Source organism: Triturus cristatus, chromosome 1_2, assembly GCF_964204655.1.
Source record: "Triturus cristatus chromosome 1_2, aTriCri1.1, whole genome shotgun sequence".
Taxonomy (NCBI): domain Eukaryota; kingdom Metazoa; phylum Chordata; class Amphibia; order Caudata; family Salamandridae; genus Triturus; species Triturus cristatus.
The window spans coordinates 432995951-433013566 of NC_140580.1; positions in this window are offsets into that span (position 1 = coordinate 432995951).

Sequence of the window (17616 nt, forward strand, 5' to 3'; positions counted from 1 at the left end):
GTCATGTGAAGATGTTCGAAATTAGCTACATAAAGACAGGCCAGGCTTGGAGCAAAGGTGCTGCCCATACAAGTACCTTGGGTTTGGTGGAAGAACTGGTCTTTGAATTGGAAGTAGTTCTCACACATAGCTATTGTTGCGCACTCCATAATGAACGACACTGGTGTAGTAGAGGTCCAATCTTCTTTAAGAAGAAGGTCTTCAATCACTCTAAGGGTTTCAGTTTGAGGGATATTAGTATAGAGTGCCTCCACGTCCAATGTCATTAGGAGATCCACTTGATTGTTAGTGTTGAACTCAGATATGAGATTCAAAACATCCCTGGTGTCCTGTAGGTACGATGGTATACGTTTCACCAGTGGACGAAGAAAATGATCACAAAGTTTGCTGAGGGGTTCTAATACTGAGCCGATCCCTGATACTATAGGGCGTCCAGGGGGTGGGTTCTGACCTTTGTGAATCTTGGGAAGCGTGTAGAACGCTGGTATGCGTGGTTGTGAGTTCACAAGGAAGGCGGCCTCGTTTTTAGAAATCCAGCCCTGAGTTTCTGCAGATTCCACGATAGATTTTATCCTCGTCATCAGCTTCCCTGTTGGGTCCGCCGTTATTCTCTTGTAGTATTTCTCTTGTGAGAGTTGGCGTAGGCACTCATTGTCGTAATCTGTAGTGTTCATTAGGACAATGGCACCACCCTTGTCTGCTGGTTTTATTGTAATGGTGGGGTCTTCATTGAGGGTCTTCATGGCCTCTCTCTCGGCTTTAGGAAAGTTGTCGTAGTGTGACCTTGTGGGAATGTTATTCATTTCTTTCAAAACTGCTTGTTCAAAGGTTAACACCTCAGGGGGGACCATCCCATCATGTGGTGTAAATGTTGATGGTGGACGCAGGCCTGAATCCATGGATTCCTGGGGGTTCTTGTCTTGAAAGAAGGCCCTTAGGCGTATCTTTCTAAAGAAGTTGTGGAGTTCTTTGTGTTGGAGAAAGTGGTCCACACGTGAAGTGGGTACAAATCCTAGCCCCCTATTTAGAACTTTTATTTCAGTGGGTGTTAGGTTTTTGTCTGATAAGTTGACCACTAGGTTTTGTTGTTCTTCCTGCTCCTCAACTCCATTCGTTCTTGTTGTTGGGGAATGGGTTGGTCCTGCCATTGGACTTGTTTTGATTGACCGTCTCGTCTTCTGCCTCTTCCCCTGCCCCGGCCTCTTCCTAAAAAAGGCTGTTGGTTCTGGTTGAAGTGGTACATGGGTGCAGGCATGTGGTACATAGGATTCCATGGTGGTTGTTGACCATAGAAGAGATTCATTGGGTATCCATACATGGGTGGTGGTGGTTGTCCCCAATTCTTCTTCATGCTGGAACGACTTTCATTGCTTGATGTACTGCTATTAGAGTTGTAGCGTGGTCTGCTCTCTACCGAACTGCCATCTGAGGAGTCTTCGCCAACAGAAACTTTACCCGAAGGTCAGCATGGTAACATTATTCAACAAGATGTAATTAAGAATTCAGAGGGCTTTGCATTTCAGACTCGCCTGGCTCTAGCTGAGACTTTTTTTTATTCAGCTTTATGCAATCCTGTCATATGGATATACTGTAATTAAAAAAGTGTTCTCTCTTCTTACCCGCTGAACTTTACTTTGAGCCTTAAAATCCATGTTGATATTTTGAGACAACAAACTCATTGCCCATGAATGGTGGGTGTTAAAGCGAAGAGGAGATTGGCAGCTTGCTTGGTGCACTTTGCCAACTGCATTGGTTTTAGATGCTTGTCGATAAACTACCCTGCTTGAGGAGAACCACACTCTAGCAGACACCTTAGCCATAAAGTCAAAAGATGCTGTCTCCACAGCTATGGGCTAACGAGGGCCCTGGAACAGGGTCCATATGTACAGCAGAGGTTTTGATGAAAGGGTTTCAACCTAATCTGATTTGGCAGAGTATGTGCAAGAGGTTGTATATGATTATGAGCTTGTCAGTTTTTTTAGTTGACACGATTCTAAAAACCAAACATCAGGACATTACACAAACATAGACACAGGACTACGATTTTGCATCGACCGAGGGGCACAGAATGGCTTACCTGAAAGTGGTCACCGAAATAGTAAACCCAGACAATCAAGCAGAAAGGGGAATTAAATGCCACTTTCACACACAGTATCATCCGTATTAACTAAATTGTTTTCTGGAATCGTCTAGTAACTAATCCTGCGCTGGAATACATGAAAACTTACCTCCCTCTGTGCTTAGTTGACACTCTCTGAAAAGAAGGACATTTCAAGAATTTTCAGAAATTTGCAGGACACATTTTAAAAACTGGGACTATCCTGTCAACTCTATGATGCCTGGTCACCCCAGGTATCAGGTAAGAGTCTAATCCAAGGCATGTTTATTAGGGGTTGACATGAATCAATACTATGTTACAGAAGAAGAATATAGGGCCTAATTTAGAGTTTGGCAGATGGGATACGGTTATCCAGTCCTCCGCGTTACAAGCGCCATAAAATTTAATGCAATTGTGATATGGCAGACAGGATATCCATTAAGTTTGTGAATGAGTATCTGCAAATTCTAAATCAGTCCAGTACTTAGTTTGTAACATAATGAGTGCCGGTACCCAAAGCACTGCTCAAAAGACAGCGGCTGGTGCTATTAAATGTCCCCGCGCTAAATACCAAGGCTGCGTAGTCCTGAATCCACCTCATGCCTTTTTATTCCACTGCAAGACACTCTTGCAGACTCCTGCTTTCTCACTTTTTGGTGGGGTTTCTGTCTTCTCTACCTTCTTTTTTCCCATTTGTGCATTTTCTCCTTTTTCGCTCTTGGGGAATGCCTGATAAGAAAACATAAGTGCCAGTGGGCCCCAACGGCCCCAAAAATGATTGCCAGTGGTCCATACACACTCAAATTAGCCACTGAACCTACACATAGTAAGTAAATTCACATAACCAACCTAAGGTGTTGGGACATTATACACACACACTGCAATATGGATGCTAAATGTTAAGGAATCAAAGTGGATTTCAAAGTTAGGGTTAGGATGAATGTGTGACTTAATGGCATGAAATGTAGTATTTAGTTTAGTAATATTTTGAATGCAAACATTTACCAAAAACAGTATCAGTACACAAAACGGTGTGATGAGGTGCATAATATAAAGCCAAAGATATTAGTTGTTGCGTATAATACTTCTGCCACCCGTTTGCATAACATTGGCGATGACTGACAGATGTCTGGGTATATATCTATGTCTAGCGTCTATGCCCATAGGGGCTTACAGATGTAAAGTGTGCATATTTTACAGCTTTATGGGACCCAGTGGGGAAGTAATCACTTGGGACCAGATTTATCAAGGTTTTGCATCACCCTTGTGCCATTCAAAGGGGCACAAGGATTACACAAGCCTATGTGAAATTTAGCCAGCCACAAAACGCCACATTGCGTGGCCCTGTCTGGCTTGATAAATCTGGAGTAATTCAAGGCAGCGCAAATCACTGCCTTGTGTTACTCTGCCTTAGGGAGGTGTTCCATGTGTGGAGCATGGGTGTTCCCACTCATCCACCCATGGATTTTGGCGCATTCCCAGGTTTACCATTAGTGGTAGCCATGGGAATGTGTCAAAATGCTATGCCTCACCAGGTGAGGCGTAACAAGGAGAATATCTTTACTTCTTCTAGTTTTTTCCTTTTTCTACATGTGCTGCTTTCTACAGCACACATAGAAAGATAAACATGCCTCTCTGGACTGTTTTTGTGCAGGAAGGTTTGCTTTCCTACCCAAAAATAATCCTGCCTACAATGCTGGCACCCTTACACCAGGATGCAAGGGTGTCTGTGTTGTCGGTAGGCAGCCAAAAGTGTGCCGGTGCTAAGAAAGGAAAGAAATGCTCCGTAAGTTAAGTAAGGATCATTCCTGCCCTTTCTCTTTCACACAGTGCAGGGCAGCAAGGTGGTTGTTACAATAACCGTGTTATTACATTGCATACCTTTACAACGCAAGTAGGAACAAGGACTTGCTGTAGGGAGCGCTGGATGTTGGAATAGTATAATTTACTATTCCAACTCCAGTCTGTGCAACAGTAGGGGAGGTGTTGGATTTTAAATCCAACACCTTCTGCCCCCTAACGCAAGTCGTTCCGACATGCGTTGTAATGGTATGCGAGGTAACCATGCGTGCGTTATAACGACTGCGTTGTAATGGCATGCATTGTCTTGCATGCGTGGTAAGCAATGTTTACCAAATGGGGTATTAATATTAAACCTAAGACCCTAGAACTTTAATTACTTCTGGAATCAAAAGGAACGTCTGCCAAGGAGAAGAGCTGAAGAGCTGCGAGGAGGAGTACTGCTCCTTTGCTGTGTGTTGCTTTGCTGGGTTGACCTGCAGTTGTTGCTTCTGCCAAGGAGAGGACCAAGCTTTAACTTTGCTGTGAATCCTGCTTGAGAAAATATCCCATGGCTTGAAGTAGATCTTGCCTCCTGTTCTGAAGTCTCAGGGGCAAAAAGACTTCACTTGCAGCATTCCTGAACTCCACTGCTGGGAATTCTGACCTGCCTAGTGATGCCATTCCTTGTTCTGGACCACTGGAAGTGTTTGCTGGGCTGCAAACCCCAAGAAGGAGATTCCTGACGTCTCCAGCGCCACTGCCTGCATTGACCCCATGGTCACTGTTTGCTGGGTAAGTGCAGCATCGACCACAATGACACCTCAGCCCTGCCGTCTGCCGTGCCATCCCTGCATTGGTTCCGACACCGTCATCGAGGCTGCTGCCTGCACCTGGGCCAAGGGCACTGTTCGTGAAGCTCATGAAGCACCGCCCGATGCCGACCGACACCCGCGCCTCCTACACACCATCGCAGAGTTGATAACCGACGTGGGTGACTGCCTGACGCCACACTGTCATAAGGAACTTATGCACCAATACCGCATCACCTCCCCTGCGCAATGAGGAACCGACACATCCCCTCCTTTGCGACAGTAAGGAACCGATGCCTCACCTCACATGCATAGCAGTAAGGAACTGACACCTCACCTCACCTGTGGCAGTAAGAAACTGACGCCTCACCTCCCCTGTGGCAGTAAAGAACGACGATGCCCGGCAGAGGCACCAAATCACCTCACCGGTGCTGTGCAACGCTGTTGTTTGCATCATCACAAAAGGTATTGTTTCTCTGGGTGTCCATGTGACTCTATGGCCAGCCTGCACACCTTGTGGTCGGTGCCATACTTTGGATTTGTACCTGTTGCGATGTTGCGATATTGAGATAGCCCCAGTTGTCTTCTAAGAGCTATATTTTTGCAAGAAACCTTTTACAAGTGATATTTTGAGAAGGGTCAAATGGCCAACATGTCTGGATTCACCAACCCGTCTTGCAGCAATTTATCAGATTGCCATCCCACTTATGAGTGAAATGGGGGGGTTTGCCTCCCCTAGCCAGGCTACAGAGATACACAGGAAGTTGACTACGAGTCTAGGTGAAATATTTTATCCAGTTGCCGGGACTCGGCAGTCAAGGCCCAGAACACATCCCTGGTATGATCATGCCTGTAAAACTGCAAAGAGAGATATGCTTGCAGCAATTAAATCTAAGGCCACATCTAAAATTAGAGCACTCAGGATATCCTATAAGAAGGAATTGACCAGGGCCAAGAGAGAGTGGGAGGAATCCAGATGGAATGATCTGAGGCAAGCACTCCTCTCCAAGGATTCCAAGACTTTTTGGGCCATTGTCTCTTTAACACTGAGAGGCGATCGGGAGGAAGGGGTCCCTAATATTGCTCCCTCAGTGTGGGAGGCGCATTTTAAAGAACTTTATTCAAGTCCCGAGTTGAGGGCTTTTGTCTCCCAGGCACAGGATAATATACCATCTCAAGGGACTGCTGCATTCGTAGACCCCCCCTTCGATTACAGTCACTCGGGATTAGGGACGGGCTCACAGGACCCTCACGTTGGGAATAAGGCCAATTACTCAGATCCAATTTCTCTTAAAGAAGTGAAATCTGCAATTGAGGGACTGCCCCTAAATAAAGCACCAGGACTTTATAAGCTCCCGGGGGACCTTTTCCGTTCCCAACCTAAAATCTGGGCTCCATACCTGACCGTTCTGTTTAATGCGGTTCTGCAAGGCTCCGCGCTGCCGGACACATGGCTTAGAGCCGAGATTGTTCCAATTTTTAAGAAGGGTTGTCCATTAGCCCCATCCAATTACAGACCCATCAGTTTACTGGATACCACTCAAAAACTGATGGGCCAAATCCTTCTGAACAGACTATTAGACTGGATGGAGGTGAACAAAATACTGACTCCCTTACAAGCCGGTTTTCGAACGGGTATTTCTACCCTGGACCAGATCTTCCGGCTCCAGGTCCTGTATTGGAAAACTGCAAGAGTGGAGGGTGGCAGCCTCTACCTTGTTTTTGTGGACCTGCGGGCCGCATTTGATCTGGTCCCCAGGGAGAAACTTTGGACGGTGCTGAAGGAACTTGGTCTCCCACCCTACCTACTTGATGTGCTGGTTCGTTTTCATACAGGGAACTTCGCACAGGTGAGGTGTGGGAAGAATGGGGAGCTATCAGCTCGCTTTCCTGTAACCCGGGGGGTACGCCAGGGTTGTGTACTGGCCCCTACATTGTTCAGCCTATATGTAAATGGATTGATTAACGAACTAAATAGTCTCAGGGATAGTGACGCCCCGTTCTTGGCTTCTGGTCGGATGCCCGCTCTGATGTTCGCGGACGACACATTGTTGCTGTCGCGGACATCATCGGGCATCCAGCGGGTTCTGGACGGGTTTATGACCTTTTGTGCCTCGAGGGGATTGGAGATCAATCTGGGGAAAACTAAGTTTATGATCTTCAATCCCCCGAGGCACACACGCCCGAACCCTGCACTAGGTGGTGTTCCCCTAGAAAGAGTTAAGACCTTCATATATTTGGGAGTCACGTTGACTGAGCACTTCGTGTGGGATGCTCAAGTAGCTAAATCCTCCCTGAGGCTATCCCAGATAACGGGAGGTATCGGAAGGTTCCATAGAATCTCTATATTCAAACCTGTCACTCCTGTACTAGAGATCTACAAAACACAGGTGAGGTCAGCAGCCCTGTATGCTGCTGAACTATGGGGCCACATAAATACATCCAATTTACAGAAGGTAGAACAAGCTTTTATGCGTGGTCTGGTTGGTCTCCCCCAGAGCACACCTCTTATACCACTGCGTCGGGACATGGACCTAGAATCCGTCAGTGAACTGGCGGCTGCACGACCATTACTTTATTGGAGACAGCTTTGGTCTGTCCCTGAACTTGCAATTTTCAGAGCGAAATTTATTGCAATTTGGGGACAGCTAAACTACAAGAAAATACCATGGCTACTCCATATAAAGACTTCCCTCTATCAAGTTGGTTTGCCCCATCTTTGGGATACCCCGGGTACTAGCTGCGTGAGGACTCAAAGGTCAGAGATATTGGCGGCTGTTAGATCTTATAATTTCAAAATTTCATGCTGCTCGACCACTTTGGGTAGGTTGACCTCTGAGTTCTTAATGGTGAAAACCGACTCTGGGCTGGAGGTATTCTTGGACTTAGGTTTACCATTAGTGGTAGCCATGGGAATGTGTCAAAATGCTATGCCTCACCAGGTGAGGCGTAACAAGGAGAATATCTTTACTTCTTCTAGTTTTTTCCTTTTTCTACATGTGCTGCTTTCTACAGCACACATAGAAAGATAAACATGCCTCTCTGGACTGTTTTTGTGCAGGAAGGTTTGCTTTCCTACCCAAAAATAATCCTGCCTACAATGCTGGCACCCTTACACCAGGATGCAAGGGTGTCTGTGTTGTCGGTAGGCAGCCAAAAGTGTGCCGGTGCTAAGAAAGGAAAGAAATGCTCCGTAAGTTAAGTAAGGATCATTCCTGCCCTTTCTCTTTCACACAGTGCAGGGCAGCAAGGTGGTTGTTACAATAACCGTGTTATTACATTGCATATCTTTACAACGCAAGTAGGAACAAGGACTTGCTGTAGGGAGCGCTGGATGTTGGAATAGTATAATTTACTATTCCAACTCCAGTCTGTGCAACAGTAGGGGAGGTGTTGGATTTTAAATCCAACACCTTCTGCCCCTAACGCATGTCGTTCCGACATGCGTTGTAATGGTATGCGAGGTAACCATGCGGGCGTTATAACGACTGCGTTGTAATGGCATGCATTGTCTTGCATGCGTGGTAAGCAATGTTTACCAAATGGGGTATTAATATTAAACCTAAGACCCTAGAACTTTAATTACTTCTGGAATCAAGAGGAACGTCTGCCAAGGAGAAGAGCTGAAGAGCTGCGAGGAGGAGTACTGCTCCTTTGCTGTGTGTTGCTTTGCTGGGTTGACCTGCAGTTGTTGCTTCTGCCAAGGAGAGGACCAAGCTTTAACTTTGCTGTGAATCCTGCTTGAGAAAATATCCCATGGCTTGAAGTAGATCTTGCCTCCTGTTCTGAAGTCTCAGGGGCAAAAAGACTTCACTTGCAGCATTCCTGAACTCCACTGCTGGGAATTCTGACCTGCCTAGTGATGCCATTCCTTGTTCTGGACCACTGGAAGTGTTTGCTGGGCTGCAAACCCCAAGAAGGAGATTCCTGACGTCTCCAGCGCCACTGCCTGCATTGACCCCATGGTCACTGTTTGCTGGGTAAGTGCAGCATCGACCACAATGACACCTCAGCCCTGCCGTCTGCCGTGCCATCCCTGCATTGGTTCCGACACCGTCATCGAGGCTGCTGCCTGCACCTGGGCCAAGGGCACTGTTCGTGAAGCTCATGAAGCACCGCCCGATGCCGACCGACACCCGCGCCTCCTACACACCATCGCAGAGTTGATAACCGACGTGGGTGACTGCCTGACGCCACACTGTCATAAGGAACTTATGCACCAATACCGCATCACCTCCCCTGCGCAATGAGGAACCGACACATCCCCTCCTTTGCGACAGTAAGGAACCGATGCCTCACCTCACATGCATAGCAGTAAGGAACTGACACCTCACCTCACCTGTGGCAGTAAGAAACTGACGCCTCACCTCCCCTGTGGCAGTAAGGAACGACGATGCCCGGCAGAGGCACCAAATCACCTCACCGGTGCTGTGCAACGCTGTTGTTTGCATCATCACAAAAGGTATTGTTTCTCTGGGTGTCCATGTGACTCTATGGCCAGCCTGCACACCTTGTGGTCGGTGCCATACTTTGGATTTGTACCTGTTGCGATGTTGCGATATTGAGATAGCCCCAGTTGTCTTCTAAGAGCTATATTTTTGCAAGAAACCTTTTACAAGTGATATTTTGAGAAGGGTCAAATGGCCAACATGTCTGGATTCACCAACCCGTCTTGCAGCAATTTATCAGATTGCCATCCCACTTATGAGTGAAATGGGGGGGTTTGCCTCCCCTAGCCAGGCTACAGAGATACACAGGAAGTTGACTACGAGTCTAGGTGAAATATTTTATCCAGTTGCCGGGACTCGGCAGTCAAGGCCCAGAACACATCCCTGGTATGATCATGCCTGTAAAACTGCAAAGAGAGATATGCTTGCAGCAATTAAATCTAAGGCCACATCTAAAATTAGAGCACTCAGGATATCCTATAAGAAGGAATTGACCAGGGCCAAGAGAGAGTGGGAGGAATCCAGATGGAATGATCTGAGGCAAGCACTCCTCTCCAAGGATTCCAAGACTTTTTGGGCCATTGTCTCTTTAACACTGAGAGGCGATCGGGAGGAAGGGGTCCCTAATATTGCTCCCTCAGTGTGGGAGGCGCATTTTAAAGAACTTTATTCAAGTCCCGAGTTGAGGGCTTTTGTCTCCCAGGCACAGGATAATATACCATCTCAAGGGACTGCTGCATTCGTAGACCCCCCCTTCGATTACAGTCACTCGGGATTAGGGACGGGCTCACAGGACCCTCACGTTGGGAATAAGGCCAATTACTCAGATCCAATTTCTCTTAAAGAAGTGAAATCTGCAATTGAGGGACTGCCCCTAAATAAAGCACCAGGACTTTATAAGCTCCCGGGGGACCTTTTCCGTTCCCAACCTAAAATCTGGGCTCCATACCTGACCGTTCTGTTTAATGCGGTTCTGCAAGGCTCCGCGCTGCCGGACACATGGCTTAGAGCCGAGATTGTTCCAATTTTTAAGAAGGGTTGTCCATTAGCCCCATCCAATTACAGACCCATCAGTTTACTGGATACCACTCAAAAACTGATGGGCCAAATCCTTCTGAACAGACTATTAGACTGGATGGAGGTGAACAAAATACTGACTCCCTTACAAGCCGGTTTTCGAACGGGTATTTCTACCCTGGACCAGATCTTCCGGCTCCAGGTCCTGTATTGGAAAACTGCAAGAGTGGAGGGTGGCAGCCTCTACCTTGTTTTTGTGGACCTGCGGGCCGCATTTGATCTGGTCCCCAGGGAGAAACTTTGGACGGTGCTGAAGGAACTTGGTCTCCCACCCTACCTACTTGATGTGCTGGTTCGTTTTCATACAGGGAACTTCGCACAGGTGAGGTGTGGGAAGAATGGGGAGCTATCAGCTCGCTTTCCTGTAACCCGGGGGGTACGCCAGGGTTGTGTACTGGCCCCTACATTGTTCAGCCTATATGTAAATGGATTGATTAACGAACTAAATAGTCTCAGGGATAGTGACGCCCCGTTCTTGGCTTCTGGTCGGATGCCCGCTCTGATGTTCGCGGACGACACATTGTTGCTGTCGCGGACATCATCGGGCATCCAGCGGGTTCTGGACGGGTTTATGACCTTTTGTGACTCGAGGGGATTGGAGATCAATCTGGGGAAAACTAAGTTTATGATCTTCAATCCCCCGAGGCACACACGCCCGAACCCTGCACTAGGTGGTGTTCCCCTAGAAAGAGTTAAGACCTTCATATATTTGGGAGTCACGTTGACTGAGCACTTCGTGTGGGATGCTCAAGTAGCTAAATCCTCCCTGAGGCTATCCCAGATAAAGGGAGGTATCGGAAGGTTCCATAGAATCTCTATATTCAAACCTGTCACTCCTGTACTAGAGATCTACAAAACACAGGTGAGGTCAGCAGCCCTGTATGCTGCTGAACTATGGGGCCACATAAATACATCCAATTTACAGAAGGTAGAACAAGCTTTTATGCGTGGTCTGGTTGGTCTCCCCCAGAGCACACCTCTTATACCACTGCGTCGGGACATGGACCTAGAATCCGTCAGTGAACTGGCGGCTGCACGACCATTACTTTATTGGAGAAAGCTTTGGTCTGTCCCTGAACTTGCAATTTTCAGAGCGAAATTTATTGCAATTTGGGGACAGCTAAACTACAAGAAAATACCATGGCTACTCCATATAAAGACTTCCCTCTATCAAGTTGGTTTGCCCCATCTTTGGGATACCCCGGGTACTAGCTGCGTGAGGACTCAAAGGTCAGAGATATTGGCGGCTGTTAGATCTTATAATTTCAAAATTTCATGCTGCTCGACCACTTTGGGTAGGTTGACCTCTGAGTTCTTAATGGTGAAAACCGACTCTGGGCTGGAGGTATTCTTGGACTTAGTACAGCCTCCTCTAGCAAGAAAATTATATATTCAGATGAGACATGGTTCCTTGCCAATCGGGGCGCTAACATCTAGATGGGATAAATTGATGGAGGGCACTTGCCCAGTTTGCAAAACTTGTAATGAAGACATTACTCATATTATGTTCTTCTGTCCAGCTTACAGCATGATTCGAAAATGTTGGCTTGTTCCCTTGTGCAAAAATTTGGGGCTCAGACAGTGTGCACAAGCTTGCAGAGTCTTGACGTATGACACCAATCCTCTCATTGTTTATGCAGTTTCCCACTTTTTACATGGCATGTGGCGGAGAAGGATGAATTTTCTTTAAAGAAATGCCTTCCTTTTAGCTTTTAGCTTTTTTTTTCAATACCAAATAACCATGATAACCCATTGTTTAATAATTTTCTTAAACCTTTCTTGTATTTATGGTCTTATTCTTGTACTTGTATATATTTTATTGTACTTTTATGGTCTCATGACCGAAATAAAGTTATTCATGGATTCATGGATGGATATTTTGAGTTGTCTATATTGGATTTTTGTCATTTGGGTCTTGGTTAGTTTAGATAAAGATACTCTATTTTTTCTAAACTGGTGCTGTTTCAATTTGTGGTGTTTTCACTGTGTTACTGTGGGTTATATACAAATGCTTTACACGTTGCCTCTGTAGTTTATGTTTGTTATCAACAGGAGAGAGAGGGAAAATTAAGTAAGGAGCACTCTTGGTCCCCCAGTCAAGGTAATAAAAACAACAAAAGAGTGTGCTTTCTTACGAGAAGAGCAGGCATGAAGAATCTTACTAGATTCTTTTGAAAGCCCTCACTCACCAACCTAGTTGGTGACATGCTTCATCATTGGGCCCCACCAGGAGAGGCCGAGTGCCTCCACAGTGTGCTTCAACGCCAGATTTACTGCGGAGAAGGATTGATGGTTGGGTGACAGTGATAGTGTAAGTGTAGTGATTAAAATGTGGTGGTTAAAAATGTCTAGATTGTGTCCAAAACCTTTTATTAGTTGGTCAATCAGACACGCTAAAAACAAAGTGTGGGGTGCAAAAACTGGATAGATTTTTCAGTTATGCCCCATTGTGTAAGGTCAACATGTTTCTGCCTAAGTGGTATTATTTACCAGGCATTCTTCAGGACCAAAGACCTGTACCTCGGTGGTATGAGCGCGCTAAGGCTCACCCTAACCAGAAAAGTGAAAAATAAAGTGAAAAAAGTGCAATCATAGAAAAGGTTGCTCTATTTAGAGAAACCAGATTGCACATGCGGTGTAAGCTTTTATCACACCATGGGTCTTGGAAGGGGGGTGGTGGCAGAAATGGCACACTGCCTTCACTGCTTGGCACCCGCTCGGTACCTGCTTCTGCCCTTTGGATCCGGTTCCAAAGGGCAGAAGCAGGTACCGAGCGGGTGCCAGGCAGTGAAGGCGGTGTGTCATTTCTGCCACCACCTCCCTTCCAAGACCCATGGTGTGATAAAAGATTACACCACATGTGCAATCTGGTTTCTCTAAATAGAGCAACCTTTTCTATGATTGCACTTTTTTCACTTTATTTTTCACTTTCATGTCCTCTGGTTAGGGTGGGCCTTAGCGCGCCCATACCGCCGAGGTACAGGTCTTTGGTCCTGAAGAATGCCTGGTAAATATTACCACTTAGGCAGAAACATGTTGACCTTACACAATGGGGCATAACTGAAAAATCTATCCAGTTTTTGCACCCCACACTTTGTTTGTAGCATGTCTGATTGGCCAACTAATAAAAGGTTTTGGACACAATCTAGACATTTTTAACCACCACATTTTAATCACTACACTTACACTATCACTGTCACCCAACCATCAATCCTTCTCCGCAGTAATTCTGGCATTGAAGCACACCGGGGAGGCACTCGGCCTCTCCTGGTGGGGCCCAATGATGAAGCATGTCACCAACTAGGTTGAAGAGTGAGGGCTTTCAAAAGAATCTAGTAAGATTCTTCATGCCTGCTCTTCTCGTAAGAAGGCACACTCTTTCGTTGTTTTCATTGCCTCTGTAGTTTAGCCTGACTGCTCTGTGCCAAGCTACCAGAGGGTGAGCACAGGCAAACTTAGGTGTGCACTTCACTCATCCTGACTAGAAGGAAGGGTCCCTACTTGTACAAGTACCTCTGCCAACTTGAAATTTCAATTTCTAACAATAAAGGATTAGAATAAGCTAGTCTCCTAAATACCAGTGAGTCTTTGAGTGTTTTAGCTGTATTGGACATGATGTATGAGTTTAATTCACATACATTTAATATTTGATATTGCAATGAGATGGCTGAGGTGGTAATGAAGAATGACATGCTCACAGAAGGGCAGTAAATAACACCAGCTTGATAATAGATAGGGAAAATATTAAGGTTCAGGCCGATTCCCTTGCGTTTGAAGTCTAGTTTATCCCCATAAGAGTCAAGGTAGATAAGGTGTCAACCGTGATGATTAAGGTTAAATAGCAGCAAGCCAGTAAAAATTGGGAATTGCTGTGAGAAGTTGGTCTGGCATATGCTGGTCACTAGTTAAAGTGGCCACCTTGCATCAGTCCAATTCGACTCTTATGGTAGATAGGTTTAATACAACCTTTTAAAGAAAGCTATCCTAGTGGTAGCTGTGGAGAGCAGCCTTCAGGTTAAGTCTCAGAGGAATGTAAAGCAGCTTGTTTTACCTTATAATCTCTTGAATTATCAAATGAAAGGACACCACATAGGTATATATATCAAATATATATGTATTTATTACTAGACACACTCGACTAATCTCTTTATGAGCTTAGAAGTCAGGAACATATGCAAATATCAACATTTCACAATAAGTTAAGCACAAATATGGCTGGGGCCCTAGGGGCGTACCAGACCATATACTAAAAAAGAGGTTTTAGGAATGTCGACTTGCAAGGGGACAAGGCTTAGGGCCTGTAGAATCGCTGGGGCCTCACTAATCCACCCAAGGCAGGTAAGTAAAGGACCCACGGGAGACGCGTGCAGTGTGAGAACACAGCTGCGGGTTCCCTATTTATTTCAGTGGAGCCAGTCGCGGTTGGAATTTTAAAGTTTTAGGGTACTTCTAGAAAGTCTACAAGCAAGCCACTTACAAGGTAAGTCGTTTGAGGGCCAACACCCACAGGAGCACCAAAGTGCACGAGTTACCTCACCCAGGGAAGCCGGGTGCATAGGTGTCTTTTGGTGTCGGGTCGCGTCGTCGTTTTCAATGGAAGCCGAAGAAGTTTTGCTGCTTGTGAAGACTGAAGAAGTGTCCGGTGGAATCCAAGGCTGGATTCAAGATGAAGAAGACCTGAAAGCAGAAGGGACAGTGTTCACAGTCACTTGCCAGTGACCCGGGGCCAGGAATATGGATGCCCACGGAAGTCGGGTGATTTCAGGTGATCAAGGGTGTTTTGACTCTTCAGCCACGAGGTCCAGGAGGCATCAATGATAACCAGGAGATGGATTCAGAGTACACCACTAAGTTTGCAGCTTACTGAGGTGTCGGCAACCGGATTGGAGCCAACAAGCCTTGGCAACAGCAAGTGTTGTGGAAATTGAAGAAAGTCAGCGGTGCAGACTAGCAAGGTCTGAGGGACTCACCCAGCAAGGGTAAGTCAGGGCAGGCCTGGAGCAACCAGGGGAGCCCTTTGGTTTGATGAGAAAGTCTTCAGGGGACCCACAAGCCAACAGGCAAGGGATCGCAAAGACGCCTCATGAGGATTTGCTTCACAGGAGCCCACGGTTACTCGGGATGAGGTAGGCCTCTGATTTTCAAGGGAAATCCTGCTGGAGGCTTGACCATACATGGTCTAATGCACAAGTTCGTAGAACATCGTGAAGGGGTTGCACTCGACAAAAGTGCACGGTACCCAGGTATTGCTGTTCCTCGTCACTCGTGGGGTCCACTCGCCTCAGCTCTGCTGGGGACTCACAATGGCCATCGAGAAGTCAGGAAATCTACTTCTGGGGCTGCAGGAACTTCGGACTCCAGCGGGAGTGGGAAAGTTTGTGACCGTTGCTTCAAGTTTTTGGTGCCTGCCAAGCAGGGGAGTCACTCCTTGACTCCAAGGGAGATTATTCAGTCTTCCAAAGGTAGTGGAACGTCTAAGGGCCAGGATTCTTCTTGTAGAGCATCGTCCAGGGATATCTGATTTGCAATGGCAAGGTTTCCCTATCTTATACTAAAGGAAAGGGAGGGACTAGCTCTATGACCACTCCTATGGGAGGGTCAGGGGAGTGGTTGGTTACACCCACTTCCCTTTGTCCAGTTTCGTGCCGGAGCAGGGGCAGGTAGCCCCTGAACCGGTTTGAGCTGGCATATGCACAGAGGAGCCTACTGCTCCCCCAGTGCAGGACTTCAAACCACTCTAGGAGTGCACCCACCCAGCCCCAATACACTAAATCCTGTCTGAAAGGTGGTTACACCTCCCTGTGACAGGGTGCCTATTGTTGGGCCTCCTCCACTGTGAGTTTCAGTCAGCAGCAGGAGGGCAGCCCAGTGTCTGTGCTGGTGGCATCCATTTTGTGATGCCAGGGCTCTTTCAGATTTCTACCGTGTTTCCACAGTAGGTACATGTCTTCCCCTCTAGAAGGGTGGGATCATACTCCCACACCAGTTACTGGTGTGGGGGTATGATTCCAAGTTGTTTGACACCAAACACGACATGTTTGATGCAGTCATTCCAAAGTTAGCATTTACCGGTAGGTTATAATGCACTTAAGAGTATATGGTTTAACCGCATCCACAAACAGCCACAGAGAATAGACTCTGCCAGCTGCAGAGGGGCCCTGCTAAGGCAGAGGCACCCCCTCACATTGTAAACCAAGCACCCTGCCCTCAGGATTGATAGGGCCTGCCTTAGGGGTGACTGATAGGTTTATATGTGTGTGTGTATGGTGAGATATAGGAACCTATCCCTCTGTGAGGAGTGCTAACACTACCTCACCCAGGCTGCAGTAGCAGGTCTGTGGTGTCAGATTTAGTCTGCTTCCCAGGGGTGGCATAATACATGCTTCAGCCACTGGTATGCCTGTGAAGTACCTATGCCCTTGGTACCTAAGGTACCATATACTAGGGGCTCATAAGGTACCACAGTATCCAATCACTAGTGCACCTAATATACACACCAGTCATTTAAGGGAGTAAGCAGATAGGCTGGGGTCCTGGATAGCAGGATCCCAGCCAGACTAGTCAAAAACCATTCAAACACCAGGAAAAAAGTGGGGGCAACCATGCAGTCAGATTCCACCTTCCTACAATTGCTTTTTGAAAAACACTAAAACTATGTTTAAGGAGGGCGATATTAAATAGTTTAAAACATGAGTAAGCAGTACATGTAATTTAAGATGCAATGATGTACCCATACTGATTTACTCCCATGCTGTTAATGTGAAGTTTGCAGGACTTTCTTAACAGAAGTTACAAAAAGTCTGTTCTTTTAATCCATTTTGGATATTTGAAAGGAACCTTTGCAGCTGGTTGCACTAAATATTTCCTTTTTAAAACATTGACTTTTTAAATGCAAATCGGCAAAATATTCAATTTACAAATTGAACTTTTTGCAACTGTACGAAACCTTTAAGTGATTTTGGAGGTGGCTTACCAAAGTGTTATCTTTTTCAACTTAGCAGGTGTGTAGCAGGGTACGGGTTAGCAAAAAGAAGGATTTCTTTTCAAAATCCCACAGAGTTACTGTTCTCAAAACTCTTTTTATGCGACAAAAGAATTGGAACACATATTAAAAGATCAACTGCACCGTTACATAGCACAGTGTTATTTCTGGGCACAAACCAACATGATTTTGACCTGACACATGCTTCTGATTTTAACAGGTCTATTGGTGGGTTTTGATGTCATTGACTAAAAGAATACTCTCGAAAGAGATAAATATATATCTTTAAATTACCTCAGAGTTGCCCTCTCAATGGTAGAACATAATATGCTTTGATGGAGAATCCTTCTCATCTTCCAACATGTTGACATGTAGAAATCCTTAGACATGCCGTGCTACTCTTTTACAGACAGGTATAGC